Source organism: Lemur catta, chromosome 8 (genome assembly GCF_020740605.2).
Source record: "Lemur catta isolate mLemCat1 chromosome 8, mLemCat1.pri, whole genome shotgun sequence".
Classification (NCBI taxonomy): Eukaryota; Metazoa; Chordata; class Mammalia; order Primates; family Lemuridae; genus Lemur; species Lemur catta.
Window position 1 is genome coordinate 25,714,817 of NC_059135.1, and position 25,009 is coordinate 25,739,825.

At 40.0% G+C, this 25,009-nt stretch overlaps 1 protein-coding gene across 8 annotated transcripts in view; it reads left to right on the plus strand.

Moving 5' to 3' along the window:
- The window catches only part of KLF7 (Kruppel like factor 7), a 401,896-nt gene that overhangs the window by 108,655 nt on the left and 268,232 nt on the right, over nucleotides 1–25,009 (plus strand). For 6 of the 8 annotated variants that reach the window (XR_006736993.1, XR_006736990.1, XR_006736995.1 and 3 more), the window contains exons 3-5: nucleotides 9,469–9,542; nucleotides 14,316–14,425; nucleotides 17,481–17,605. The exons of 1 other annotated variant lie outside the window; for it this stretch is intronic. The gene's annotated coding sequence lies outside the window, so the exon portion shown is untranslated. The remainder of the gene's footprint in view (nucleotides 1–9,468; nucleotides 9,543–14,315; nucleotides 14,426–17,480; nucleotides 17,606–25,009) is intronic. One more of the 8 variants, XR_006736991.1, reaches the window with a different exon arrangement.

Below are 25,009 nucleotides of genomic sequence, written 5' to 3' on the forward strand. Positions count from 1 at the left end.
CACTAGCAGGTATGCTTTGACACAGAGTCAGAAAGGAGCCTCTTTTTTTTTTTTTAACAACTGAAGGACAAGGATGTGGGATGTTTTCTCAAGCTCACCATTACTTTTCCTTCCTTTCAGAATTAGCTTGTATATTTACACTGAGTCATTAATCAACACGTATTTATGGAGGCCTCTCCATGAGCAAACCATAGTAGTTATTTACCTGGGAGATACAGTGTTATGGACTGAACTGTGTCCGCTGCAAATGTGTATGTTGAAGTCCAACCCCCAGTACCTAAGAATGTGCCTGTATTTGGAGATAGGGCCCTTTAAAAGGTAATTAAGGTAAGATGAGGTCATATGGGTGGACCCTAATCCAATATGACTGATCTCTTTATTAGGAGAGAACATCAGGGCATAGATGTGTGCACAGAGCAAAGATCATGTGAGGACACAGTGAGAAGGTGGCTAGCTACGAGCCAGGGAGAGAGGCCTCAGCAGAAACCAAACCTGCCAACACTTTGGTCTTGGACTTCTAGCCTCTAGAACTATGAGAAAATAAATTTCTGTTGTTTAAGCCACCCAGTCTGTGATGTTCTGTTATGGCAGCCTGAGCAAACTAGTACATACAGGAAGACTATAGCTGTAGTTAGGATTCACGAGCAGCTTAACAATCTAGTTGGGGAGATAAATGAGATATCTATCTATAGCTCTTTAAATATCTATACTATGTCTGCATATGTCATTGACTATAAAATTAAAGCAGGGAGAAAGTTTTTCAGGACTTCAAACACCTGCTAATTGAGACAGTGGGTAAAACAACCAGAAGGTTTTTAGAAGACTTGAAATTGAACATGTTCTTTTTAGAATCTGATAATACCTGCTTATTAGCCTTTCATGAGGATAGATAAGAGTTATTCTTTTAAAAACCCTTCATTTGTACATCAGTAAGCTGAATAATGAGGAGTTGGCAAGGCTTTGTCTTATGTTTATTGGAGCAGCCGTAGAAATAATTTTGTACCTTGGATTCTGTGATTTATTTCCATTATGAATAAATTCGGAATTTATTTTAAGGCTTTCAAAACTGGGAGTGCTGTGGTCTCAGGATTATTTTTTATTAAACATTGTCTCCCTCACTGTTGGCTGCATTTCAGGTGCTGGCTGAATTCCGCAGAGCGGGCTGTGTCAGCATCAGAAATGCCGTTGAATGATAATAATTATAATAATTATATATATGAAAAGGATGGAATTGGGTTCCAATTCTCTCTGGCTGAACTTGATACTTGACTTTACTGACTCAGTTTTGGCATCTTTAAAATGAAGAGATTTGATAAGTACCCAGTTTTCTCTAAAGACTAGTCACAATCATGCTTGAAAAGGATTTGAACCCTTGAATAAAGGTACATTGAATGCAGATTGTTATTCATTTTACAGGTTCACATCTTGGACAGGACGGAAATCTTGTACACACAGGTCAAGACTGACTTCCCAGTGAGAACTAAATAAACATGGTAGACAAGAAGTCTGGGAAGATCTGACTATCTTCAGATATGACGTGGACTACCTTGCTGCCACCATGAGCTAGAATGGCCACCTTTTTATCGCAGAATTTTATTCTTGAAAGACAAATTGCATTTTTTGCTCCCAAGTCATAGCCAAGTATCCTATCCTCTTTCCTGCTTCCTTCTTACAACCTTGTTAATTATCTGTTTCCAAGAGTGCTTCCAAGAGAAAGGGAGTGAGTCATTCAGCTAGAAGAAAACATCAACCATCTAAAATCCTCAAATGTTGATTTAGAATCCACTTTAATATGGTTTAAATCATGGCTAAACAATAAACAAGGGCAGGAGAAAAGTGACTCCTCCAGTAAAGCCCATGGAAAGAAACCGGAATCTACTAAGTGCACACTGAGCTCAGGGCAGGTCCTGAGGGAAATATAAAACAATTAAAACTAGTTTTTGGTCTTCAGGAGCATAGAGTCTGTTGGGGGGAAAAGGATGCGAACAGTTTATGAGATATGATGCAATTTATGGTTGTCGCCAGAGCATCACTTCGCTTCCATCTCCAGAATACGGAGCCCTTTGTTCTGACTCCCAAGGGGACCTGGAAATCCACATGCAGTCTCTCTTAGTGTCCAGAAAAGTGTGCTGGTAGCAAGGGGGACACCTTGTTGGGTGAGGGGAGCCAGAATTGTTTACCTGTGGAAGCTACCTCTGGCATGACCCATCGTAGCGGGCGACTCTTTCCCTGTTTGATTTATAGCCACCTCCAGAACCACAAATGAATCCCCCTAATGCTTGAATATGATTCCTGGTCTCAGAGTCCTAGCCTCTTTTCCTTCTCTGCTCCCCCAAAAGTTTTCTCCTTAAGATCTGGAAATGTTTTCTCATAGATCCTTAAAACACACAATTTATGACTTCCCTGGTCCAAGAATATTGAAACCACCTTCCTATTCATCTAAGGGGGGCTACTTTGATGATGATTACTATCTTGAGAACCACCAAGTTGACCTGTCACATATTTTGTTATAAAAGAAAAACATAAAAAAAGAAAACTAAAATACAAGAATGGCCAATTATCAAGTAAGCAAAGAAATATATGCTGAGCAGACACAAAATGATAAACATTTTCATGTATCTTATTTAATCTCCATTATAAAGCTCACAAAGTAACTGTTCTTCTTCCCATTTTATTGAAGAGAAAGCTGAGGTTCACAGGTGTAAAATGCCTGGCTCAAAGTTAATAGAGCCAATATTGCACTGATTTTCTGTTTCCCAGGACGGTGTTTTTTCTAAGGTACCACTGCTGCTCCTGGATGAAAAGAAGCAGCACTTCCGTGGGTTGGAATGTTCTGAATACAGGTTTCTGAGAGGAGTTATCTGAACTGGTTGACTGAAGTATAGGCTTTGGCTAGACAGTGGAATAAAGCAAGGCTATTCCCACACTAGAGGGATTAGCATGACTAAAACCTCAGGCTGGGAAAGTGCAAGGTGTATTTGGAAGACTGTGTGTAGACTGCTTTGGCTGGAGAGGAGGGTTCATTCATACAATGAGATGGCATCCAGCCAAAGAGAGGAGGACAATGAAGACTGCTTCTGCCATTGTTGTGATTTGGGAGTTTCAGGCACCTCCGTTAAATGAGGACAAACAGTGCTGACCTTCTCTCACAGACAGGTTGGGATTCCAAATCATCAGTGACCGGAAAGTGGCAGGCTCTATTATCTGGGGCATAATATTATATCTACCAGTTATTTTGTGCAGTTGAATTTTTGCTCCATTGAAATGATTCTCTCAGTGTGAGCTCAATAACAAGGGGCATGATGGTAGTTTTTCTATGTTGCCAGAAACTAGGTCTGAATTTCTTCCAGCGCCTCCTGCTCTAAAGCACCTCTTATGATTAATTAACCTTTTGTGGAGTAACTAGGACATCTGTGTGGGATGAGATGTACTTTGGTCAGACTTCAGTTTTCAGTTGTTCAGCAAGAGGATAATTAATTATAAGAGCTGAATCTGAACAGAAGATTGTTGGAGGAAATCCAAATGAAGCAAAACATCTAATTATCAATGAACAGGAAGTTTTTTTTTAATTTTATTATTGTGGGAATGAATAAAATACTTAATGCGATACAAAAAAAGAGGTAGTATTGACTTAAGATGCTTGCTTAGAGTGTACACTTAATGTAAAAAAAATTGCGATATTTGTTTTTAAGAGATAAAGTACAATGAACTAACCATAACTAGACAAATTGGAAACAGAGGCCAAGTTAGTGTCTAAAACAAATATGTATTCCCTTTTGAGATAATTGTTGTGTTGACTTTAACAAGGATATATCTAGAATCATCTGGCTGTTATTACCACTGCCAAATAATAATAAACATTTCTTGTCTAGAGAAGAAGGGTGGATTAAGATGCAAAGTAAGAGATAAAATGCAGGAAGCTAAAAACAGTGCAAAATCAATTTCCTTAATATAAATGGTTACTGTGAGAGAGATGGTTTCCAGTGCTTTGCTTTCTGAGGTGAATCACCTGCAGCATTTAGCCCTCATTTTCATGATACAAATCTCCCACAAAACCCTGAAGCCTGGCAGTCAGAGTCCAGCTTGGCTTACTTGACTGTGGTGATAGGGTAGATTAATGAACAATGTGAGAAATTTCCACTCTCAAACCAAATGATCCCAGATTTACTGATAACTTCTTTATTACCACTGCATGATCTATTTTGATGAGAGAATATGATTCTAGTTCATGTTTATAAATATTACCATACTTCCATTGGCATAAAATGGCGTATCCTTTCTTCCTTATTTCTCCTGCTGCTATATAATAACTTTCATCCCTGTTTTCTTTCTCTCTGTCTCATGTCTTCTGCTGCTTCATGTTAGTACTTGCTACCCACTCTTTGTGTGTCTCTGGGTTTCTACAACTTTCTATAGTCTGCTACTGTTGGGTCTCTTGCATTTCTGCATATCTTGCCATCAGAGGCATCGACAGCTTTTGTTCTGGGCTATCTTTTTGTGGATATTTGCATATTGAACAGACTTGAAAGATAGTGTGTGTCACCCTCCAGAGTGGAGAATAGCTTCATTTGCTGTTCAGCATAATAAGGATAATGTCTCCCTTAGGGGCAAAGATGGGGCAAGTTTGCTAGTAACCCCTTTATAAGAGATTTAGGTTTCCTACGTTTAAGTTTCCTCAGGTGTGATACAAACCTATTGCACCACATGGCTGTTCCGTGTCACTGCTTTGGGATTTAGAGGGGTGTGGGACAAGGGAAACTGAGGCACATATGAAGCTCATGCTTGCTGTGCTGTGTTAAGTCTTTTATCTCTGACCCAGATGTTTTGTGTTTTCTGCCAGCATCCATTAAAGTGTGGTCAGCTGAATTGTAGCTTGCAAGGAAGGTTAGATCTCTTTTACTGTTCTTGACCTGTGTGTCTTATATCCAAACTCCCTGAGAGGATTTGACAGTTAGTCCAATGTAGAGGACCCCTGAAGCACTGAGCTCTTTTGTGAGATCATTTTATAGGCCAATCAGTAGCTTGATGCCTTTGAATCAGGTACTCCTTCTTGGACTAGTCATCTGTGGCCAAGTTTTTAAAGTTACTTTATTCAAATATTGGGGCCTATGAACAAGGAATTTATGAAAAGGAGGCTGTGGGAAAACCTTTGAGTTTCTCAGAAGCAGACATTGAAACTTGCACCTTTCATAGACTGTCTAAGGAAATGTTATTGAGAAATAGTTAAGTCACCTTAACTGTCCAGCATATTCTGAGATTTTTGCAAATGAAGAGGAGCGTACACCTTCTTCTGCAACTCAGTAGTTCTCTGTCTAAAGAGAAAGAGTTTGGTAAATCTTGTGTTTCTAACACTGGATATCTGAGATGAATGCTCGGGTTTACTGTTGTGGTTCTCTCTCAGCATTTATTCCTCCATTGGAAGAGTAGCCATAAGGTTGGCTGTGATGATCTGTGCTGTCAGGTTCAGGTATGGACCCTAATTGACCTAAATCAATCAGCAAAATCTCTTTCCTTTTGTCACTGTGATGGATGCACAGGTAAACAATAATGGCCTGTGACTTCAGGCCATTGGTTGGGAAACTCTCTTTTTCTGGAGAACCTGGTTTGGGAATGTGAACCCTAAACTGTAGCTTCCATTTTGTCATCAAGAGGGAAGGCAGCCTGAAAATAAAACTGACATTAGGAGGAAGGAAGAGCTAAAAGAATAGTAAAAATTGGAGCCAGAGCCCTAATCAAACTATCCCAAGTCTACATAATTTCTGGGCTTTCAGTTACATGAGTCAGTAAATTAACCTTACTGTTAGTGCTAGTTTGAGTTGGTGTTTCTATTACCACCAAAATCCTCCTAAGTGATTAATTTTCCAGTTTTCATAACTTCTGAGGTCACTCCAGGGTTAATGTTCCAAGATTATAGAGGTAAATCAGACATCTTTCTCAAAGTTGGGTCAATGCACTTTGGTCATGGATAGATCAGATACCACAGGCTCATTGATATAATGCATGTGGAATTCACTGCTGTTTCCGCAGCACCTAGCACACGGTATGTGCTCATAGACATTTGTGGAATGAATCAGTGAAGCTGCCTTTGCTCCCCAGAATTTATCTGTTACTTCCTAACTCTGGTCACACCATCTAGATTGCCTTGAATGGGATTTGGCTGCAGCATTTGGAAGATAAGTTTAGTTACTGAAGAGTTAAATAAAAAGATAAAAAAAATTATGCTCTTTCCACAAACAACAGCTACTCATACCATCTTGGGCTCCACATTCTTCAGGGATGGGTTTTCACACTGGTGATCTAGCAGCCAAGCCATACCACTTAATCAGAAGTTGTAATTTTGGTTTGAACTGTTCAGTGGTCTATGATAATCTATAGCTTACATCTCGTGGTAAAGGACAGACTATCCAGTTTTGCTTTAAGTAAATGTTATTTTCCTCAGAAAATAATAAGACGTAAAATTGGGTTTTAGTTCTCAGTATTGCCCCTTTTAAATGCAAAATAATGTTAATAATAACAACATCTTTATATTTGAAAACTCCCAGATTAAAAAAATCAAGATAGAGATGACCTTACTCCATGTACACATCTCTCTTCCACCTGTCATACGTGGAAGAACTCACAGGAATCACACCTGAATTGAGAGAATAGTTAGAATAGCAAAGTTAGAGCAGACTTGCTAACCATGGCTAAGGTAATGCCAAAATTATGAAGAATCCTGGTGGGGCTGTGGGTTAATACTTCCAGCTCACAGGCCACAGGCTTGCTGATATCAGGATTTTCTAGTGGATGTGGAAAACAGTTGAAATTGGAATATCTGGGTCAGCATAACTTAATGTGCACTCACTGACAAAAATCTAACCTGAGCAGCCTTCCCCAGTGTCCGGAGTATTCTCTTCCTCTCTTTCAAATGTTTTGGTAAACCCCAAACATAAGAGAACTTCTCATAATGTCCCCTCCCCGTGGACAGCAAATGCACAAGTTGCAACAAGTAGGTAGCAGGGTTATTATGCAATGACCGACTGCCTGGGAATGAGGCAGAAAGGCTTCTCTTCCCAAAGGTGCATCATTTATACCACCAAACCCACCCACGCACTGCGGAATGTCTTCCTGGAATCTCAAAGGTAGTTCACAAAGAAACTCAGATCAAGTAGTCACTCAGACCATGTGTCGCTGTGAAGAGCAAACAGCCTACTGAAGTTTCAAACAGACAAAGGGGCTCTTTGTCCTGGTCAAATTTGAATCCAAAGAAGGAAGTCCTTTTGCCAGATAAATTCTCCATAGTCTCCCTGATTGGGTTGCATTTCAGTCTTCATTATTTCATTAATGCAGCTTTAGGCACACTTATTTTCCTAAAGTTCAGGCTATCTCTATTTCCTTCTGTATTTAGAAGTCCAAAATACCATCACCACTTTCCCTGAAGCATCCTGACAGGTTAAGTCTGTCAACTGACTTTTCTTTTCCAGTCAGGGAAAAAAAAAAAAATCCCCTTAACCATTTCCCCATGGTATCCTTCCTAGCAGCAAAATTCTCAGCAAGGCTACCTAACAATTTCTTAGGTGCTCATTTTTTTCTATAATGAGACTGCTAACAGATGCCCGTGTAATGGAAATCTCCATTGACTACGGTGGATCATCTCCATCAGAGCTGTGTAATCTGCATCAGGAAAACATTTTCAACATCCTCTGTCTTTCTGGATGGTCTGTGTCCCCTTTTGTAATGATACAAATCCTCTTCACCACGCTTCTACCTTCATGTGTGTGGAAGTATATCCTCTTACCCTTATTATAGCAGTTGATTATACGTACTTTGCTCTATTATTCTTTTCTCTAGTGTTTTTTTTTCTTTTAAGCATGGATTTACTTCATCCAGCTGGTTCCAAGAATAGGCACCGTATCTTCTAATTCCTCTTATGCCTCTAAATACCACTTAGTGCATTGAAGATGCCTAATAAATATGCTTCCCTAGTAACATCAGCTTTCTGGTCTTAGTTTCATTTGCATTAGTTTGTTTTCCCTGAAAAAAAATTATAAAATTTATTTGTTACAATTAATATGTAAGTTGTTTGGAAACCATTCTCAGTCCTCTTATAAACTCATTTCACTTAGTAATAGATATATCGAAACTGGATTTGACTTGAAAGGAATCTTGGATGTACAAGGCATGACCGGGTTTTATACCCTTTGTGTAACTCATCATCTCACTGACGGCTTTTTTGTTAGCACAACTCTAACTAGCTTATTACAGATGCTAAACCCAACTGGGTTAAGTCAAGAAACAACTTTTATCTTTCTTCCACAACTGCTCTTAGTTATACTTGATCATATTTCCCTTCTCTGCCTCCTTGGTGACAACCTGGGCAAGTCTTGTAGCTTTTCAGTCAAAGTGTTAACAAACAGGCTCATTTTCAAGTATTAAATAAAGCAGCACAGCCCAATCTAATAAAAACTTCAATCTCCCATCTAATTGTAGCTCCTTGCCCAACACACTCCTGTCCTGATCATTCCCCGGGCATTCAGAGAAAACAGGATCCCTCGGGGGTGTAGTGAGGCAGGGTCTGACTCCCCTCTGCTTCTCCACTTGGCTCTTTCATTCTACATCCCCACTCAGCAGGCTGCTTCCAGACTCAAAGAATTGGAGTGGGGGATGGCAGACCACTCCCATTCCCTCTTCCATGGAGATAGGGACTGGAAGAACCACTCCCATGAATTTATCTAAAGAATCTTCTCTCTTCTATGTGGCAGGTGTGGATGATGGGCTAAGGTTCCCAGGACTGGCCCAAACCAACCAGTCCACTTGTTAGCTAGTCCCTGTAGGGAGGGTTGTTGAAAGATGGGACTTGTAACTCCTTGTTCCCACCTCTGGTTTTAGCCTTGGAGACATCAGATGCAATCCCAGTTAACACCATGTCATGATACAAAAACAATTTGTGTCACTAAAGGTCTCATGTTTCTCCAATGAAAAATAAAGCATGAGTGCACACATCCTTTAGTGTTTGTTCCAGATTCTTCTACATGGTTCTTATAGGTAAAGCAAGGAACTTTGAAAGCCCTGATGTTTGTTCTCTTCTTATTCTAACATCACACCGGTTATTATCAAATTCAAAGCATGTGATTAAGGAAAGAGGACTTAGATAAAATTAGACTGTAAACTTGTTGAATAATATTTGAGTTTACTATTCTTCATATTGACTCCTCTTTTGGTTGAACAGTCAGTATTTTCACTGAAATATTATTCAGTTGAGAAAACCTACTATAAAGTGAAACATATTGTCTGAAATTCTTGGCTTTAGAGATTGTAGTTTTTCTTATAATTTTGAGATGTTTTAATGCTGAGATTTGGATTCACAGCATTGGGTTTTAAGTCAGATGAACTGCTTAGCTTTGTGACCTTGGACAAGGCATTTTTATGGGACTAAGTTGTATTCTTAAATCAAGAAGATTTTACTGAGTGATCTTTAATGTCTTTCAGATCTCTAATAGTTTGCAACATTTGGATAATGTACACTCGTGCCGGTGTGAATTGAAAAAAAGCAACTTAAAGTGGTAACTAATTTTTAAAATATATCTGATTCAATATTTGCACTGACAATAGTGTTGTTAGACATAGAATTTCATCATTTGCAAATTCACCATATAATTCATCCAGCCTTTAATTTTATTTAATTTTGCTATACTTTAGTAATGGAAAGTTTAATGATCAGTGACTTTAATTATATGCTTATTCTAATAATAGTATTTTCCCTTTCTTCACTGGTTGTAAAAAGAGTTACTAAGGATTTCCTTTAGGATATGTGTGTGTGTGTGTGTGTGTGTGTGTGTGTGTGTGTGTGTGTGTGTGTGTATTACATATGTGTTTGTTTATCTATATATTTTTGTACCACCACTAAATACAAGATTCAGGTTTCTCATCCGGACAAGGAGCATAGTAACACACAGCCAAAACAAAGCCCAGAGCTTCTCTCCCAGATACGCTCCTCATGCTTTCCTACCAGAGGATGTGACACTGGGTCATGAGCCAGGGGTCTCCTGTGACTCTTTCTTCCTCTTGCTCCTGACATCCAATCAGAGAGAACATCCTTGGCTTGACCTCCAAAGTAGACCTCAAATTTGTCCATTTCTCTCCACCTCTTCTGTTTCACCAATTCTGTAATCCTTCCCCGGATTAATGTAGAAACCTTCTTAGTGTTTGCTCTCTCAGCTTCTTTTGCTCCTGGGCTCCACACACTGGCCACAATGGTCTTTAAACACACAAACCAGTTCACTTTCATCCCTTCCCTAAAAATCTTCTAGTGGCGTTTGCTTGCACTTAGAATAAAATCTAAGCTCCTTATTAGTTAAGGAGATACTAGCTGTGGTGGTAAATAAAACTCAACTTTCAGTGACCTCACACATGAAAATTTATTCCTGGCTCACATAATGGTTCAATGCAGGTGTTCCTGGTTTTGACCAATTTTCCTCCATGTAGTGACTCGGTGACCCAAGATTTTCATTTTGTGATCTCGTCTTCTGTTAGAGCCTCAGGGACTTCTGCATCCATCTGGCAGATGGGGGAAGACAGGGTGGAAAAGGCACACCCATTTTTTGACTGCTGTGGCACTGATATGACCACATTTCAGCCACTCACATTCCATTCATGAGAATTGGTCACATGGCTTCCCCTAGAAGATAGTGGGGCTAAGAAGTGTGGTCTCTGTCTGTGAGACACTTTCCAGGCATATAGGGAAAGGCACTGGGGGAAGGGCAGTATGAGCCCTGGTGGCTAGCTAGCTAGCCATCCTGCCATGCATGGTGGTCCTCAAGGCCCCCTGTGAGTTGCCCCTGACCACTTTTCTAACCTCCTCTGGTATACTTTTCCCTGACTATGGTCCAGCCATGCTGGCCTTCTTCCTCCTCTAACCTCAAGCTCATTCTTGCCTGAGGACTTTTGTGTTCTTTTCCTTCTGTCTGGAAAGTTTTGTTCCCAGATCTTTGCCTGAGTAGCTCTCTTTAACACTCAATCCTTAGTTCAAATACCACCCCCTCAGGAGTCCCTGCCCGAGTACTCAATATAGTCCTCTAACATATCACCAGGTTTAGATGTCTTTACAGCATCAATCAACTATCTGGAATATCTATGCTTTTTGACTTAGTTATTGTCTACTTTTCACCCCACCCTCCATCTGTATAATGTAAACTCCACGTCTGACTATCTTGCTCATTGCTGTATATATTTTCAGCACACAGGACATGACTGGCATGTATAAGTCCCTTAATACATATTTGTTGAATGAATGGATAGAATCTTTTAGGACTAGGGGTTCATATCCATAAAGAAAAGGTGGTAGGGGAAAGCTGGTACCATGCCACGTTTTTAATCACTAGGATTCAGTTATGCTAATCAATCATTCAACCTGTAAAATCAACCATGTCTCCTGTATTAAATCCTCATTGTACTATCCTAGAAGAACCTGATGGGATATATTAATCCAACCAACCAACCAACTAGTCTATATCCTGTTAGAAATCCTTTTTTGCAAGTTTAAAAAAATGTACTTATGTCTCTTGGAATTTTTAAAATTGTTCTTTTCTGACTAAGTGGGAATCTGTATCACAAGTGGTACGTTTCGTTTGCAGGTAATTCTTCTTTCTACTAATTACACTACTGAAGAATACAAACAAACCAACACAAAGCATTTCTAATGGCTGCTGCACCCTCCAGTTTTAAAGCTGCTAATGGAACTTGAGGCATTAGAGTTTTGTGCAAACTGAATTTTAGAATGACCACTTAATTCCTTCTCTCTATTATTTCCAGGGTGGAAATTCAAAGCCCTTTTGAATTCTTTTTGATGAAATTACTCACAAAATCTTAGAGTTTATGAAGATGTATTTTATTCTGCTGACGGGCAACCTTAGGCAGTGAAACAAATATTTCTTTCAAAGCCAAAAATCCTGAGTTTGAATTTTTTGGGTCTGCCATTTACCAGCCGTGTGGATATTAATTGGGTAGATTATTAATTTTTTCTGTGCATGAACTTCTCAATCTGTAAAAAGAGAATGATAATTCTCATGGGTTTTTGTGAGGACTAAATGGGAGTACTTAGCCTAAAAGACAGCACTTAGTAGGTGCTCAAAGGATGTTAGTTTCTCTTACTTTGTGGTATGTAAGTATTTCTTTACTTGATTTACCCTGAAGTTCAAAAAAATACAGAAAACTTTTACATCAAATTTTTCATACATACTCAGGCTCAAATTGGAATTGGGGTCATCTCTTTCTTTGCTGCTCACATACCTAGTAAGTTATAAGTCATGTTGATTCTACTGAATTATTCCTGGAGGCCATCCACTTGTCTCTGAATCCATTATCTCTTAACTTTCTCACTAGGATAATTCCCAAATGGTGGTCTCTTCAGCTCCCTTCCCTCCCTCCCTCCCTCCCTCCCTCCCTTCCTTCCTTCCTTCCTTCCTTCCTTCCTTCCTTCCTTCCTTCCTTCCTTCCTTCCTTCCCTTCTTTCTTTTCTTTCTTTCTCTTTTTTTTTTTTTTTTTTTGAGACAGAATCTTGCTCCATTGCCCCAGCTAGTGTGCAGAGATGTCATCATAGCTCATTCCAACTGCAAACTCCTGGACTCCTGCCACAGCCTCCTGAGTAGATGGGACTACACGTGCATGCCACCATGCCCAGCTAATTTTTCTATTTTTCTATTTTTTGTAGAGACTGGTCTCACTTTTGCTCAGGCTGGTCTCAAACTCCAGAAGATTCTCCTGCCTCAGTCTTCCAAAGTGCTAGGATTACCGGTGTGAACCATTGCACCTGGCCTTCTCTTTCAAATCTATCCTCTACCCTGTGTCAGTGTTAGTTTTCTAAAATACAGATATAATCATATGACTTTCTTATACCTTAGAGCCTTTAGTTGTCCGTAGGTTAAAATTTGTCCATGTAATTTCTTAGCACAGTTTAGCTCTAAACAACTTTACTAGCCAAATTTTCTTCCGTTCTACCTTCACACATCCTATACTCTTGTTACACAGACCTTTTGATCATCCTCCAAATACTCTTGTTTTCTGTAAGCATTACTGCCTTGAAAAGTAGTTTTCTCTATCTAGAACATCCTACCTTCTTTTCTCTGCTTGGTGAACTCCTACTCATCCTTCAGGACCCAGGCCACACATCACTTCTTCAGATTTACTGAGCATGTGGATATTGGCAAGAGTCCAGTGCTGTGTCTACTGCTAGAGTACAGTCTTGTCTGGGTGGATCCTAAGGATTGGGGTGGGGATGGGTGGTTCGTTATGCTGACAGCCCAGTGATGACAAATAAACATTCCACAAAATTTAAAACCTTATTAAATCCATGTTACATTATATTACTTAATAGAGCAATTCATATATTTAAGATTTGCAGTCTGAAAATAGAATTCAAACCAAAGTGTATAATATTAAAAGATGATAAAAGAAACCACATTTTGCAATAAGAGGTCTACAAATTCAGTCAAGGAAAAATAACATAAACCAACTTCAAAAGCAACTTACTCAACGATAAAATTTGATCAAGGGTACAACATTAAAATCAGATACTGCTGTGTATGCTAATTATAAAGTATATAAAATTTTAGCCTGCAATGAAAACCTCTAGTGAAAGGGGAATAAAAGAATAATGCTTAAGTTGATGATATTGCAATTCCTGATAATAAAAATATAGCAACTTTTGAAAACGTGGTCTGCAAACCTTAAAAAAATTAGTTATTAATTGATCTGCATGCAGAGAATATTGCTCCTCACTGCTTTAATCTATCTGCTGAAAATCAGTTAGCAAACAGTTTCAGAGCATTCTCTGTGCTCTGGATGCTGTGCTCGGCACTGTGGGGATTATGAAGAAGTATACAAAGGTGGTCCCCGGCCTCAAGGGGCTTTCAGTCTATCTCTTATGCAGTTTTGCTTTATCTCTGATGCCCTGTCCTAACCTTGCACCTAAGGCTTTGACTGATGAGTGTGTTCTTCATCCCCACTGTTATTCTACACCCAATATCAGCACGTGTGTTCTTCCACTTTTCGTATCAGCTCATCAAGTCCCACTCCAGTTAGGACCACCTTGGTCTGCATTTGTCCCTTTTCCAAAAGGGACATAATTACTTGGTTATTGTAACCCCCCTCCTGCACTGGAAGTCTTACCACTCAACTATTTTTAGGAGTTAGGGCCCCTCATTCACATTTAATTGCATTCACCTCTGTCACTTCAACTCTTCCTGTATACACTCAGGTTTCTGGAAAGGAATAGATCTTACCCCTATCTTTAGTTCCCATCTAAAGCTTCTTGTTTTCTTCTTCTTCTTTTTTTCCAGAAGACTCTTGAACTCCAAAATGACCCAGGGGAGGTGTGTGCTACAACTTAAGCTCTTTCACCTGAGTTTTTACCGATGTCTTATCAGGAGAGAGAAGAATGAAACAAAAGGTAGGTAGATGGGTGAGTGGGGTGGAGACTCCTGGGAGCAGGAAAGAGCAGGCAGGAGAGAGGGCTGTAATGTGCTGTTCAGTTCACACTTTTCTCTGAAGTCTGGTCCCGAGTATGAAAATGGCTTCTCTCTTCAGGGTCTACTTTCATGAACTCTCTGTTGCTTGACATTTTTTTCTCCTAGTGAATATTTATTACCCCAACTGTAATACTTCATTTAACATAATATAAAAATTGTGGAAAAAGAGAGTAATTAGTAATAAATCATCATCTCATCCATTAGCAGTAAATAATGCCACTTTGTCAAAGTCATAATCATCAAGTAGTCGGCTAGAGGTGATTATGTGCGGTACCCAACTGGAGTCAGTCCAAAAACAAACCACAGCTCCCGTTTATTATCCTAATTATGCCTTAATATGATGCCATCTTTTCCCCCATAAACTTGATGACAATAAAAGGGTAACAATGAAAATTGACAGGATAAGTGAGCAAGGAAGGTAACCTGAGAAATGTCCCAGCCCTGCCACCCACCAACCTCTCTAATTTCTGATGCTGAAAAAAGCTATAAGATTTGAGGAGGGAGTTGAACAGAATAAAGGAACTCTTGGGGTGTTGGATGTGTGACTATATGGGATAATCTTTTGCCTATTAGTTCATTAATCAACTTAGAATACAGGCAGTTCTTGCTTTGCATAGTACCATATTAACTGAGTTGTGTACATATCGGAAGTGTGTCATCGGTTTACATGGTTCAGTGGTAGCCAAGATTGTTACCATGGAACTGTGCAAAAGAGAGGACACGTTCCAATATGTACACAATTCAGTTAACCTAGAACCACGCAAAGTGACAAATGCCTGTAGTCTGCTGTAAAATAACGATTTCCCTCCAAATTTTTGTTACCTTGAGATTTATCAGGCTGTTCAGGAGCAGTGGAATTGATAGGTAAATGAATTGCAAAAGGTTTAAACGAGGCTTTCTGTGACATCCTAATATGTTATCTAGGATGAAAGACACCAACCGTCTGGGTTGGGTGGATCCATGATAGAAGCATGAGAATTCTGTGCTGGAGAAGGTGGGTGAGTGAAGTATAGGGTGGGGGCTTAAAGGCCTAGTTTAAAGATCAGAGTTAGGTGGAGAAACCAGGTTGAAGGCCAGAGAGGGAATATTTGTATGGTGATTGATATGGGAGGTCCAACCTAGGAAAATTAGGACATTCCCCAGAACCAGGAGAAGGCCAGTCAAGGATCCGTGTGGGGAAGTCTGGGGAATTTTCCCTGAATTAGTTGTTCAGGTGATGGTGCTGTAGGGATTGTGACCTGTTGGGGCTACCTCATTAGAGGATTTGCCATGCTTAAAATGAACCCCTCAATTGGCCCAACCATCCACAGTGGCTGGCCCCATGGTAGCATTCCTAATAAGGTGACTCTCTTCCCTGGTCATGTGGACTGTTCCAAGGGACTTAAGCCAAGCTGGACCAGAGTCCTTTTCCTGTAGATCTGGAATTGAAAATGACAGAAACAATCAGATTCTTATGGGGGAGCTGGACCACTGGAAGCTTCCTTGCTGTGTGGTGGGTGTTTCTTCTCTGCCACGTGCACCAAAGAGGTGGAGCACACCTGTTTAGCTTTAGTCTTTGCTGTCTGCAACATACAGATGGAAGCAGAGATGAGAGACAAAGAGATCCACCTGGATGTTTTTCTGGTTCCTGGATCCACTTTCTTTTGGGAGGCCAAGATTCATTTCTGCCTTGAATTTCTGTAGGATATTCTTGTACCCTTATGATAAACTCAATTTTTTGGTTTAAGCTTGTCTGACTAGGTTTCTGTTATTTGAAACTAAACAATTCTAATGTATAATAGGAGTCTAAAGGGTATAGGATAGATAGAACTAATGAGATCTTGATTGAGAGGAAAAGCAGATTAGATGAACAAGAAAATTACCGTGAGGGTGTGGCTTGTGGCCTGAAAGTTCACAAAAACCTTCAGTGATTGGGAATAGTCTTTTTTTTTTTTTTTGAGACAGAGTCTTGCTTTGTTGCCCAGGCTAGAGTGAGTGCCGTAGTGTCAGCCTAGCTCACAGCAACCTCAAACTCCTGGGCTTAAGCGATCCTACTGCCTCAGCCTCCCGAGTAGCTGGGACTACAGGCATGCGCCACCATGCCCGGCTAATTTTTTCTATATATATTTTAGTTGGCCAGATAATTTCTTTCTATTTTTAGTAGAGACGGGGTCTCACTCTTGCTCAGGCTAGTCTCAAACTCCTGACCTCGAGTGATCCACCCGCCTCAGCCTCCCAGAGTGCTAGGATTACAGGCGTGAGCCACCGCGCCCGGACTGGAAATAGTCTTTAATGCCCCAAGCTTATATCCTGTTGAGTGACAGGAGATTTATTTGTGATGGGCCTCACCTGTACATGGTTGGTGGCCTGCAATGGAAAAACTCCACCACACAAGGCCTACAATCTTCTGGCCCTTATCCTTAAGTCTCATTTCCAGCCATTTGCTTCCTCACATCCTATGCACCAGCCGACCTCTGACTGAGCCTCTTTCAGTTCCTCGAATGGACCATGTGGTCCACATCCTTTGTGCCCCCACATAATCTTCCTCCTGCCTGGAAGGCCTGTTCCTTCTCACATTCTCCACCTGGTGGTCTGCAAGGTGTCCTTCCAGGCACCTCTTTTTTGTAAGCCTTCCCTGAACCCTAAAGCAGAGCAGATCTCTTCCTCCTTTATCCACATACTGTCCTTACCTACTTGTTTATACGTCTTCCAAATAAACTCATAGTTCCCACAGGGCAGAGAGTACATCTTAATCTTCTTTATTCCTTTATGTGAACACTTCTTGGACCATACTGTATGCTTGGTAAATATCATTGATCCAACTTAATGAACCCTTTCAAGCTAGAATGCAGATGAAGATTGTGCATGAATGGCATAAGTGTGCTGATACAGAGGTACACCTCTAGCAATCAGGGGATGAAAAACAGCAGTAACAGAAGAGGCATGGTTGTTTTGAAAAGAATAGCTACTCTCTACCTGATTTTTTACCTTTTTCAGATTATGGAAGTAAAAAGTGACTCAGGTAGAAGTCAGAAGAACATAGGCTGAAGGAACCTTCTCGCTGGGAGATGCTCTGGAGATGGCCCATCTAAGCATGTAGACACACAGCTCAGGATTGGAAGGTAATGGGATTTTTCTGGTGCCCATGAAGCTGCAATGTCTAAATCTGAATCTCTAAGTCATGACTCCTGAGTGTCATTACCACATTCTCGACTACAGCATGGACATTGCCAACTTGGGTGTCTCCATAACTTCAGATGTAATGAGTGTAAAACTCACTCATCAAAATACCTTCTGGCCTAGCTCCTTCTCCAGTCTTGTTAAGGTATCATCATTCTCTCATTCACCCAATCTCAAATGTGGCATTTTTTTCCTCGTAGCAACTGATTAACCTGTGTCTTCTCATCTCTCCTATTGAAACATCTTTTAATCTATCCTACCTTTCCAATTTTATTGTCACCATCCTCCTTCATTCCTGGACTTTTATAATAATTCTAAAGTCTCCTGGCCTTAAGACATTATACTCCCCAATCTATCCTATATGCTATAGTGATGAAATTAGTCTTCCATTCTCATCCTGTCAGTCTCCTGATAAAAATATTCAGAAGCACTTAGCACAGTGCCATACAAGAAGTCTGCAAGTTAATTAAAATCATAACATTTATTGCAAGTGGGAATCACGACCATAATATTGAGCATCTGAATTGCTGCAATACCTGCATAATTATAGATGGAAACATTATTTAATATATTGCTAGATATTTTGCATTGTTCAAAGTATTTTGTTCAGTATTCTGTGACCTTTTGGGGTAGAAGCTATATAAAGAGAAAAACAGTAATCATTCATATAGAATGGAACAAGTGAGATACTTAAAATACAATTTTTCATTTATATATTCCACATATATTTATTATTTACTATGTGTATGGTATTAGGCTCTTGGCGGTGTCAGGGAGAGAAGAATTTGGGTAAAGGGGAGATAAAGGAGAATGGGACCCAGTCCCTGCTCTCCTACAGCTCACTGTCTTCTGGTCTCATCTTCCCTAAAAGATCAGGAACTATAAGGCAGAGGACAAAGTCAGGAATGACTGGCAGTTCAATAGGTGGATATGGTGACAGCATGATTGTGGGATGGTGTAGGTAGGTAGGTTGGAGGTGGGGTGACAGAAGGATCAGCTTGAGAAGAAGTGTAGCATGAGCAAAGGTTTATTTATCATTCAATATCTCAAAGAAAAGTTGAGGCCATCAAACTTGACTTTGGGTTTTCTGTTTATATGAACTGCAATAGTGATTCTGCATGTGGCTCTGTACCTTGGCTGTGATGTCACTGTCAGTTTTGGGGGAAGATTTTTAAATTCCTGTAATCCCACTGCCTTAAAGGCTCAAGTGATATAAATAGCATATGCCTATTACCTTTATCTGGGCTTCCCCTGAAAGCAGAACCTGAGACTAAGATGTGAGCACAGGTAATTTTATTTGGGCAATGATTTCAGGTACCAGAAGTGCGAGCATGGGGAGCAAGACAAGAATGGAGGAAAAGCCCAGTAAAAGAGCATTCCCGAGCTGTCTAACACTGTGGGCAATTGTGGGAGACCCTCTGAGGAACTTGCAGACTGTGTTTCCGAATTGTGCTAAGGACACCTCCTTTGGAAGAGAGTGAATTGTCCTGCCCTTGCAGACTGCCCTGCTGCTCAGGCAGAGAGAGAATCATTGGCCAAGACAGAAAATTGGAGAGATGCTACTGAGCTATAACGGCTTGCACTGGAACTGTCTACCACAGCTGCAGCAGGAACTTGAGGCAGCTGAGGAGATATGGCTGGGGCAAAAAAATTGTTTTCTTGCCTGGACTAGGTAACATTTTTGGAAGTGGGGCAGAGTGTCAGGAGACCTATCAAGAATGAATTACCTTCCTGAAAACACCACTTTTATCCAAAGATTTTTTGAGGGTGAAAACCTCCATATTATTTATATATGAGAATAAATATGGATACACTGTATACTAAAATGTTAACAATGCAACAGGTTTTAAGATAAAAATGGCCACGTTTCATCCTAATGCCCTGTGTTGGTTAGTTTTCTATATCAACTTGGCTAGGAGCTGGTACCCAGTTATTCAATTAAATGCTAATCTAAGTATTGCTGTGAAGGTCTTTTGTAGATGTAGATAAGATCTATTATCAATTGACTTTAAGGAGATTATTTTTAATAAACTGGGTGGGCTTTATCTAATCAGTTGAAAGGCCTTAAGAACAACACCGAGGTTTCCTGAGGAAGAAGAAATTCTGCCTCAATATTGCAGCAACCGCTCCTGCCTGAGAGTCCCAGCCTGCTGGCCTGCCCTGCAGATTTCAGACTCACCTGTCTCCATAACCACATATGCCAATTCCTTAAATAAATCTCTGTGTGTATTTGTGTGTATGTATATTTATGTGCATATATAGTATATGTATATGTGTGTGTGTGTGATATATATGTATATACACTCACATATGTGTTTATATATGTATTTATATAATCTTCACATGTTGACTCTGTTTCTTTGGTAGAACCTTGACTGAAACATAGGCATGCCATATGATAGTATCCATGGGGTACTGGTTCCGAGAACTGGCCCCCATACTCAAGTCACTTATATAAAATGGTGTAGTATTTGCATATAACCTAGGACATACTCCTGAATACTTTAAATCATCTCTAGACTACTTACAATAACTAGTACAATGTAAATTTTATGTAAATCGTTGTTATACTGTATTGTTTAGGGGAATAATGACAAGAAAAGAAATTCCTACCTTTTTCTCTTGAATGTTTTGATCTGCATCAAAAATATGGAACCTGTGGCTATGGAGGGCCGACTCCACTTCTCTTGTGTAATCAGAGCTTTTCAGGAGAAATGTTTGGAGGGTGCGAAGGAATGTTCTTACCGTATGTTTCTCAAAACACTGCTGGGGAGGGGAAATGCAGGATCTGTCTCTCCTTTTGGTCTGTCCAGCATGCTTTTCCTTTCTCCCCTTTTCTAGTAATAGAATTTCTTTGCCTTGTGAGGATTCTTGACCCGGTTCTTTGAAAGGGATTGACTTTCGTTCCAGGTCTTGGCACTTGACCCACCCTAGCCAATCAGAATAATGCATTCTGTGAGCCACAGTGATTGGTTTAGGGATGGGCATGTGAGTCAGGCTGGGCCAATAAGATTCCCCTTGGCACTTAAGCTTCAATTCTCAGGAAAGCAGCGGTTTATTACGGAGCTTCCAGCCGAAAGGCGATGCAAGGCTCGAGCCCTGGATGGGGCCATCTCCTCTCCTTGTTGCAGAGCCTACCTGGGAACAAAACCAGCAAAGAGGAAGAGAGGCAGATTCCTGGTAAAATCCTTTCAACCTCGGGATCTAGCTGTGCCTTGAATTTCTGTTACGTGTCCCAGGAAAATCACTCTTGTCTCTTTTTTAGTTTGTTTAAGATAGTTTGATCTGTGTTTACTGACACTTGCAACTGAGTTTTGAGTAACAGAGAAATTGAGCAGGAAATCAATGCACAAGTAGAAAAAGTTACCACGATAGAGGGGGCTGAACGCAAGGCAAAAACTCTTGTGTCAAGAGACGTTAAGAAAGACATTACAGCACGAAACACAAGGCACTGAAATAACTCCTCAGTAGGGTGGTGTTTTTCTCTTGGTTGAGGTGGTCAAATCCTAAGACAGCAGTTGAAGGCAGCTTCTCAGGGCTTCAACTGTGATTTAAAAGAATATATGTAGGAAAATTTTCCCCCCAAATATAAAAAGACATTAAAATAACTTTTACATGTAAGAAATTTAATTAAATGATGTGTGTCATTTTTAGGCCCAGCTTATATGATAAATCCCTTAGTTAATTTTTAAAAATCCTGTTGTTGAGGATATTTATAAATGCAACATCAATTCTTAGTCAGATTGGCCATCACTTTTTAGATACTAGAGGGTCCCAATGGCCATTTCTTTCACACTTAGATTCAGATTGGCAAAACGTTATTCTTTAATTGAAGATTGAAAGAAGCAGCTCTGAACTAGCATGGTAGACAGGTGAGTGAACTAGCATTTACTGTAGGATGTTTTAGAGGTAGGTACAAGGCAATTGAGAACAAAGAGCAGAAATATCTATATGAGAATGAGAGTTTTAGAAGGATTCCTGGGACATAAGGCTTGGACTGATGTTGGAGAATGACTAAGAAAGAGTTAGCTAGAGATGGAGGGTGTGAGGGCATCCCAGGCTTCACAAATGCAGAAGCAGTGGAAGCATCAAGCAGCTCAAGACGGTGGCAATAAAAGGTACATGTGGAAGAGGTGGGAGGTGATGGGAGGAAGGTAGGCAGAGGGCAAGCCCTACGGGCATTGTGTGTTAACCTTCATAATTTGAATTCTGAATTGAAATTATGGGGTGCCACTGAAGGATTTTAAAAAGATATTGACCATTTAAATCTCTCTCTCTCTCTCTCTCTCTCTCTCTCTCTCTCTCTCTCTCTATATATATATATATATATATATATATATATATATATATATATTTTTTTTTTTTTTTTTTAAGCCAGAACCACACTTGAGGTCAGTAATAATTGCATGACAAATAAGGAAATGAGTAATTGCTCTGATCTGCAGGGTGTTATAAGGAAAGCCTTGACTATGAGGCTCTGATCAACAGGGTTTCCAAGGAGTGACTGGGTCATTGTTCTCATGGGGCTTCACCAAACGCCTTGAGCAGAAAGACAGCACTTTGAGAGAAGGAGGCTTTGTACTGGAGGGTGATTACTGATTCAAATTCATGTATGTTGAGTCCCAGCTGGGGCCTTGACATTGATCTTCTGTACTCCTGGATCTAAAATAAATTCAGAAATACATTTCTTTGGAATGAAAGCAAAAATAAGGGTGTGAAAGAAAGGCGAAATACAGAAAAGAATTAGCCTCACTTTAGTGATGAATTCCCAGCAGGATATTCTTTTAAGTAGCATGTATTCTGTTCTATTCCATTAATTTTAAAAGAAGGACCACTAGAAATGACTTATCTGAGTAACCCAAAAGATTCAGATCAGCTAGTCAACTAATGGGACCCAGGTCACCTTTTCCATGAATGATGCATGAGTAGAGATAGATACAAAGAGCTTTGCTAAGTCTGCTGATGTTTAGTGTCTATGAAATTGAGGGGTTTCTGTCAAATGAATAAAGATTCTTCCAATATAGTGATTTCCTGTGTTTCAGGAGATTAACTAGTGTATGCTTTTGCTAGCAGTTTATTTTTCTGCTTTGACAAAGAGAAAAAAAATTAAAGAAAAAGAAAGATTGGTATGTACACATATTAGAAAGATGGGGGATTTATAGAACTGCGCTATTTTACTGTTTCTGAATGACCCTTTTTTAATGGGAAAGAGACCTGTGACCTTATTTGCATTTCAAATATTCCTGGAGTGGAATGGTAAAGATCAATGAATTGATTGTCAGAGAAACAGCACGAGTGACAAATTTCTTAGTAAAGAAAAAAGAAATACAAAGAAGGAGGACGGTGAGGTCCTCCTAATTTAGGAGTAACGGAACAAAAAGATCTCAGTTCCAGTCTGGATCTCATTTTTCTAAAATTCGAATAATCTGTGAGAATAAAAGAAAAATACTGACCTGAATACGTGGTTAAATATTTTCTCAGTGCATAATTACGTGACACTTCAATATGTCCCAACATTTATTTTGTCCCAACATTTCCCCTTCTCTGAAGATATTTTGAGAGGCAATGCAATGTAATATACAGCGGCTTATATTTGAAAGCAGAAAGTTACCTTTCCAGAAACCCATGCCTCAACCATTTAAGGCCAGAAGATGGGCTTCTTTTCAGAATGATTAATAGTAGAAATATTTATTATATTCAGAGGATATCCTACTCTACTGAGAGAGTTGTATACTAGTCCTATGTCTCCAAAGAAATAATCTCTTCACCACATAATTGTTGCAAATATGAATATTGTACACATGTTAATATTTAGCAATGGGTTAGGACATATTGAATAGCATCACATGTGGGATACTGGTTGTCTCATCTATGTGGAGTTGCAGCAAGGCCAACCAAGCTCCTTTTAGGCCCTTTTTTCAGTTCAAGGTGAAGATCCAGTCTGTGTATGTCCTCTTCAACTCCCAACATCTCACTGAGATAAGGATCTACCCTGATTCATGGGCAGGTCTAGTTGTCTGGCAATTGGACAGGTACTTGGTGAGAACAAGAATGGGAGATTGTTGACCTAGAGGTTTGGGGACTGAGTATATGGCTAGATATCTCAGAGTGAGCCCAGAGTTAGAGAATTTGGGTATCCTATGTAGATACTTATTGCAGTGGGTTGAATTGTGTCCCTCTCCCAAAAGATAGGTCTAAGCCTTAACCTCTGGCATTTGTGAATGTGACCTTGTTTGAATGTAGGGTCTTCGCAGATGTAATTAAGAATTTCGAGATGAGATCATCTGGATTTGGGACAGACCTTAAATATAATGCTTTGTGTCCTTATAAGAGACAAAAGAAGGAGTTTGAGACACAGAGAGACACAGGGAGAAGGCTGTGTGAGGACAGAGGCAGAGATTGGGGTTATGCTCCATAAGCCAAGCATCACCTGGGACTACTGGAAGCTAAAGGAGTCAAGGAAGGATATTCCCCTAGAACTTCTGGAGAGAGCATTGTCAGTACCTTGATTTCATTCTTTGCCTCCAGAGAAGTCCTCCACAGTATCTAAAACTGTAAGAGAATACATTTCTATTGTTTTAAGCTATCAAGTTTGTGGTAATTTGCTATAGCAGCCATGGAAAACTAATATTCTCATGAAAACAACCCCACCTCTGGAGACTCCAATTACTTCATGCCACTGAGTGGAAGGGCCAAAATGGGACTATGGTGCTGCAGCGTTGGCTGGTCCTGACTCTGAAAGGAACTAGAACCACTGCTACAGAGTGAGAGGGAGGAGGATGGGTACCCAGTGGTAGAAGTTGAAGGAAGACTCCATTATCCTACACAAGTAGGACTACCAACAACTCAGATCCCTCAGGACTAAAATTCTTGGTCACTAATTGAAGTGAGGTTCTGGATGAAGGCAAAAGGATCTTAGAATGGCTGTGGGATTCATAAATATCACCTATTGACTCATGACCAGCTGGAGTGATTTTGGCTGGATTAAACACATGTTTATACTGTGACTAATTTTCTGCCCATCTTCTTCTTCCTTCTTTTGTCTTTTCCTCACTATTTTTATAGGGCGAATTGGTGGGGGTTGGCTTAACACTCTGGTTTAGAGGCCACAGACTATCAGGAGAAGATTATAACAGAATTAGTGTACTAATGGACACTCAGAGGCCTTGCACTTGGAGCTGGGTGCAGGACTTGAGGAGACCTTGGGTCTTTGGGTGCCTCCTTCCTCCATTTTGGGGATAAGGTGGACACTTTATTGACTATATGAAGGGTAGTTACATTGCATTAAGCAGCAATATTTTTAAAAACCAGATGCTTGGGGAGAAGGATATGTGTTGCTGTTGAAC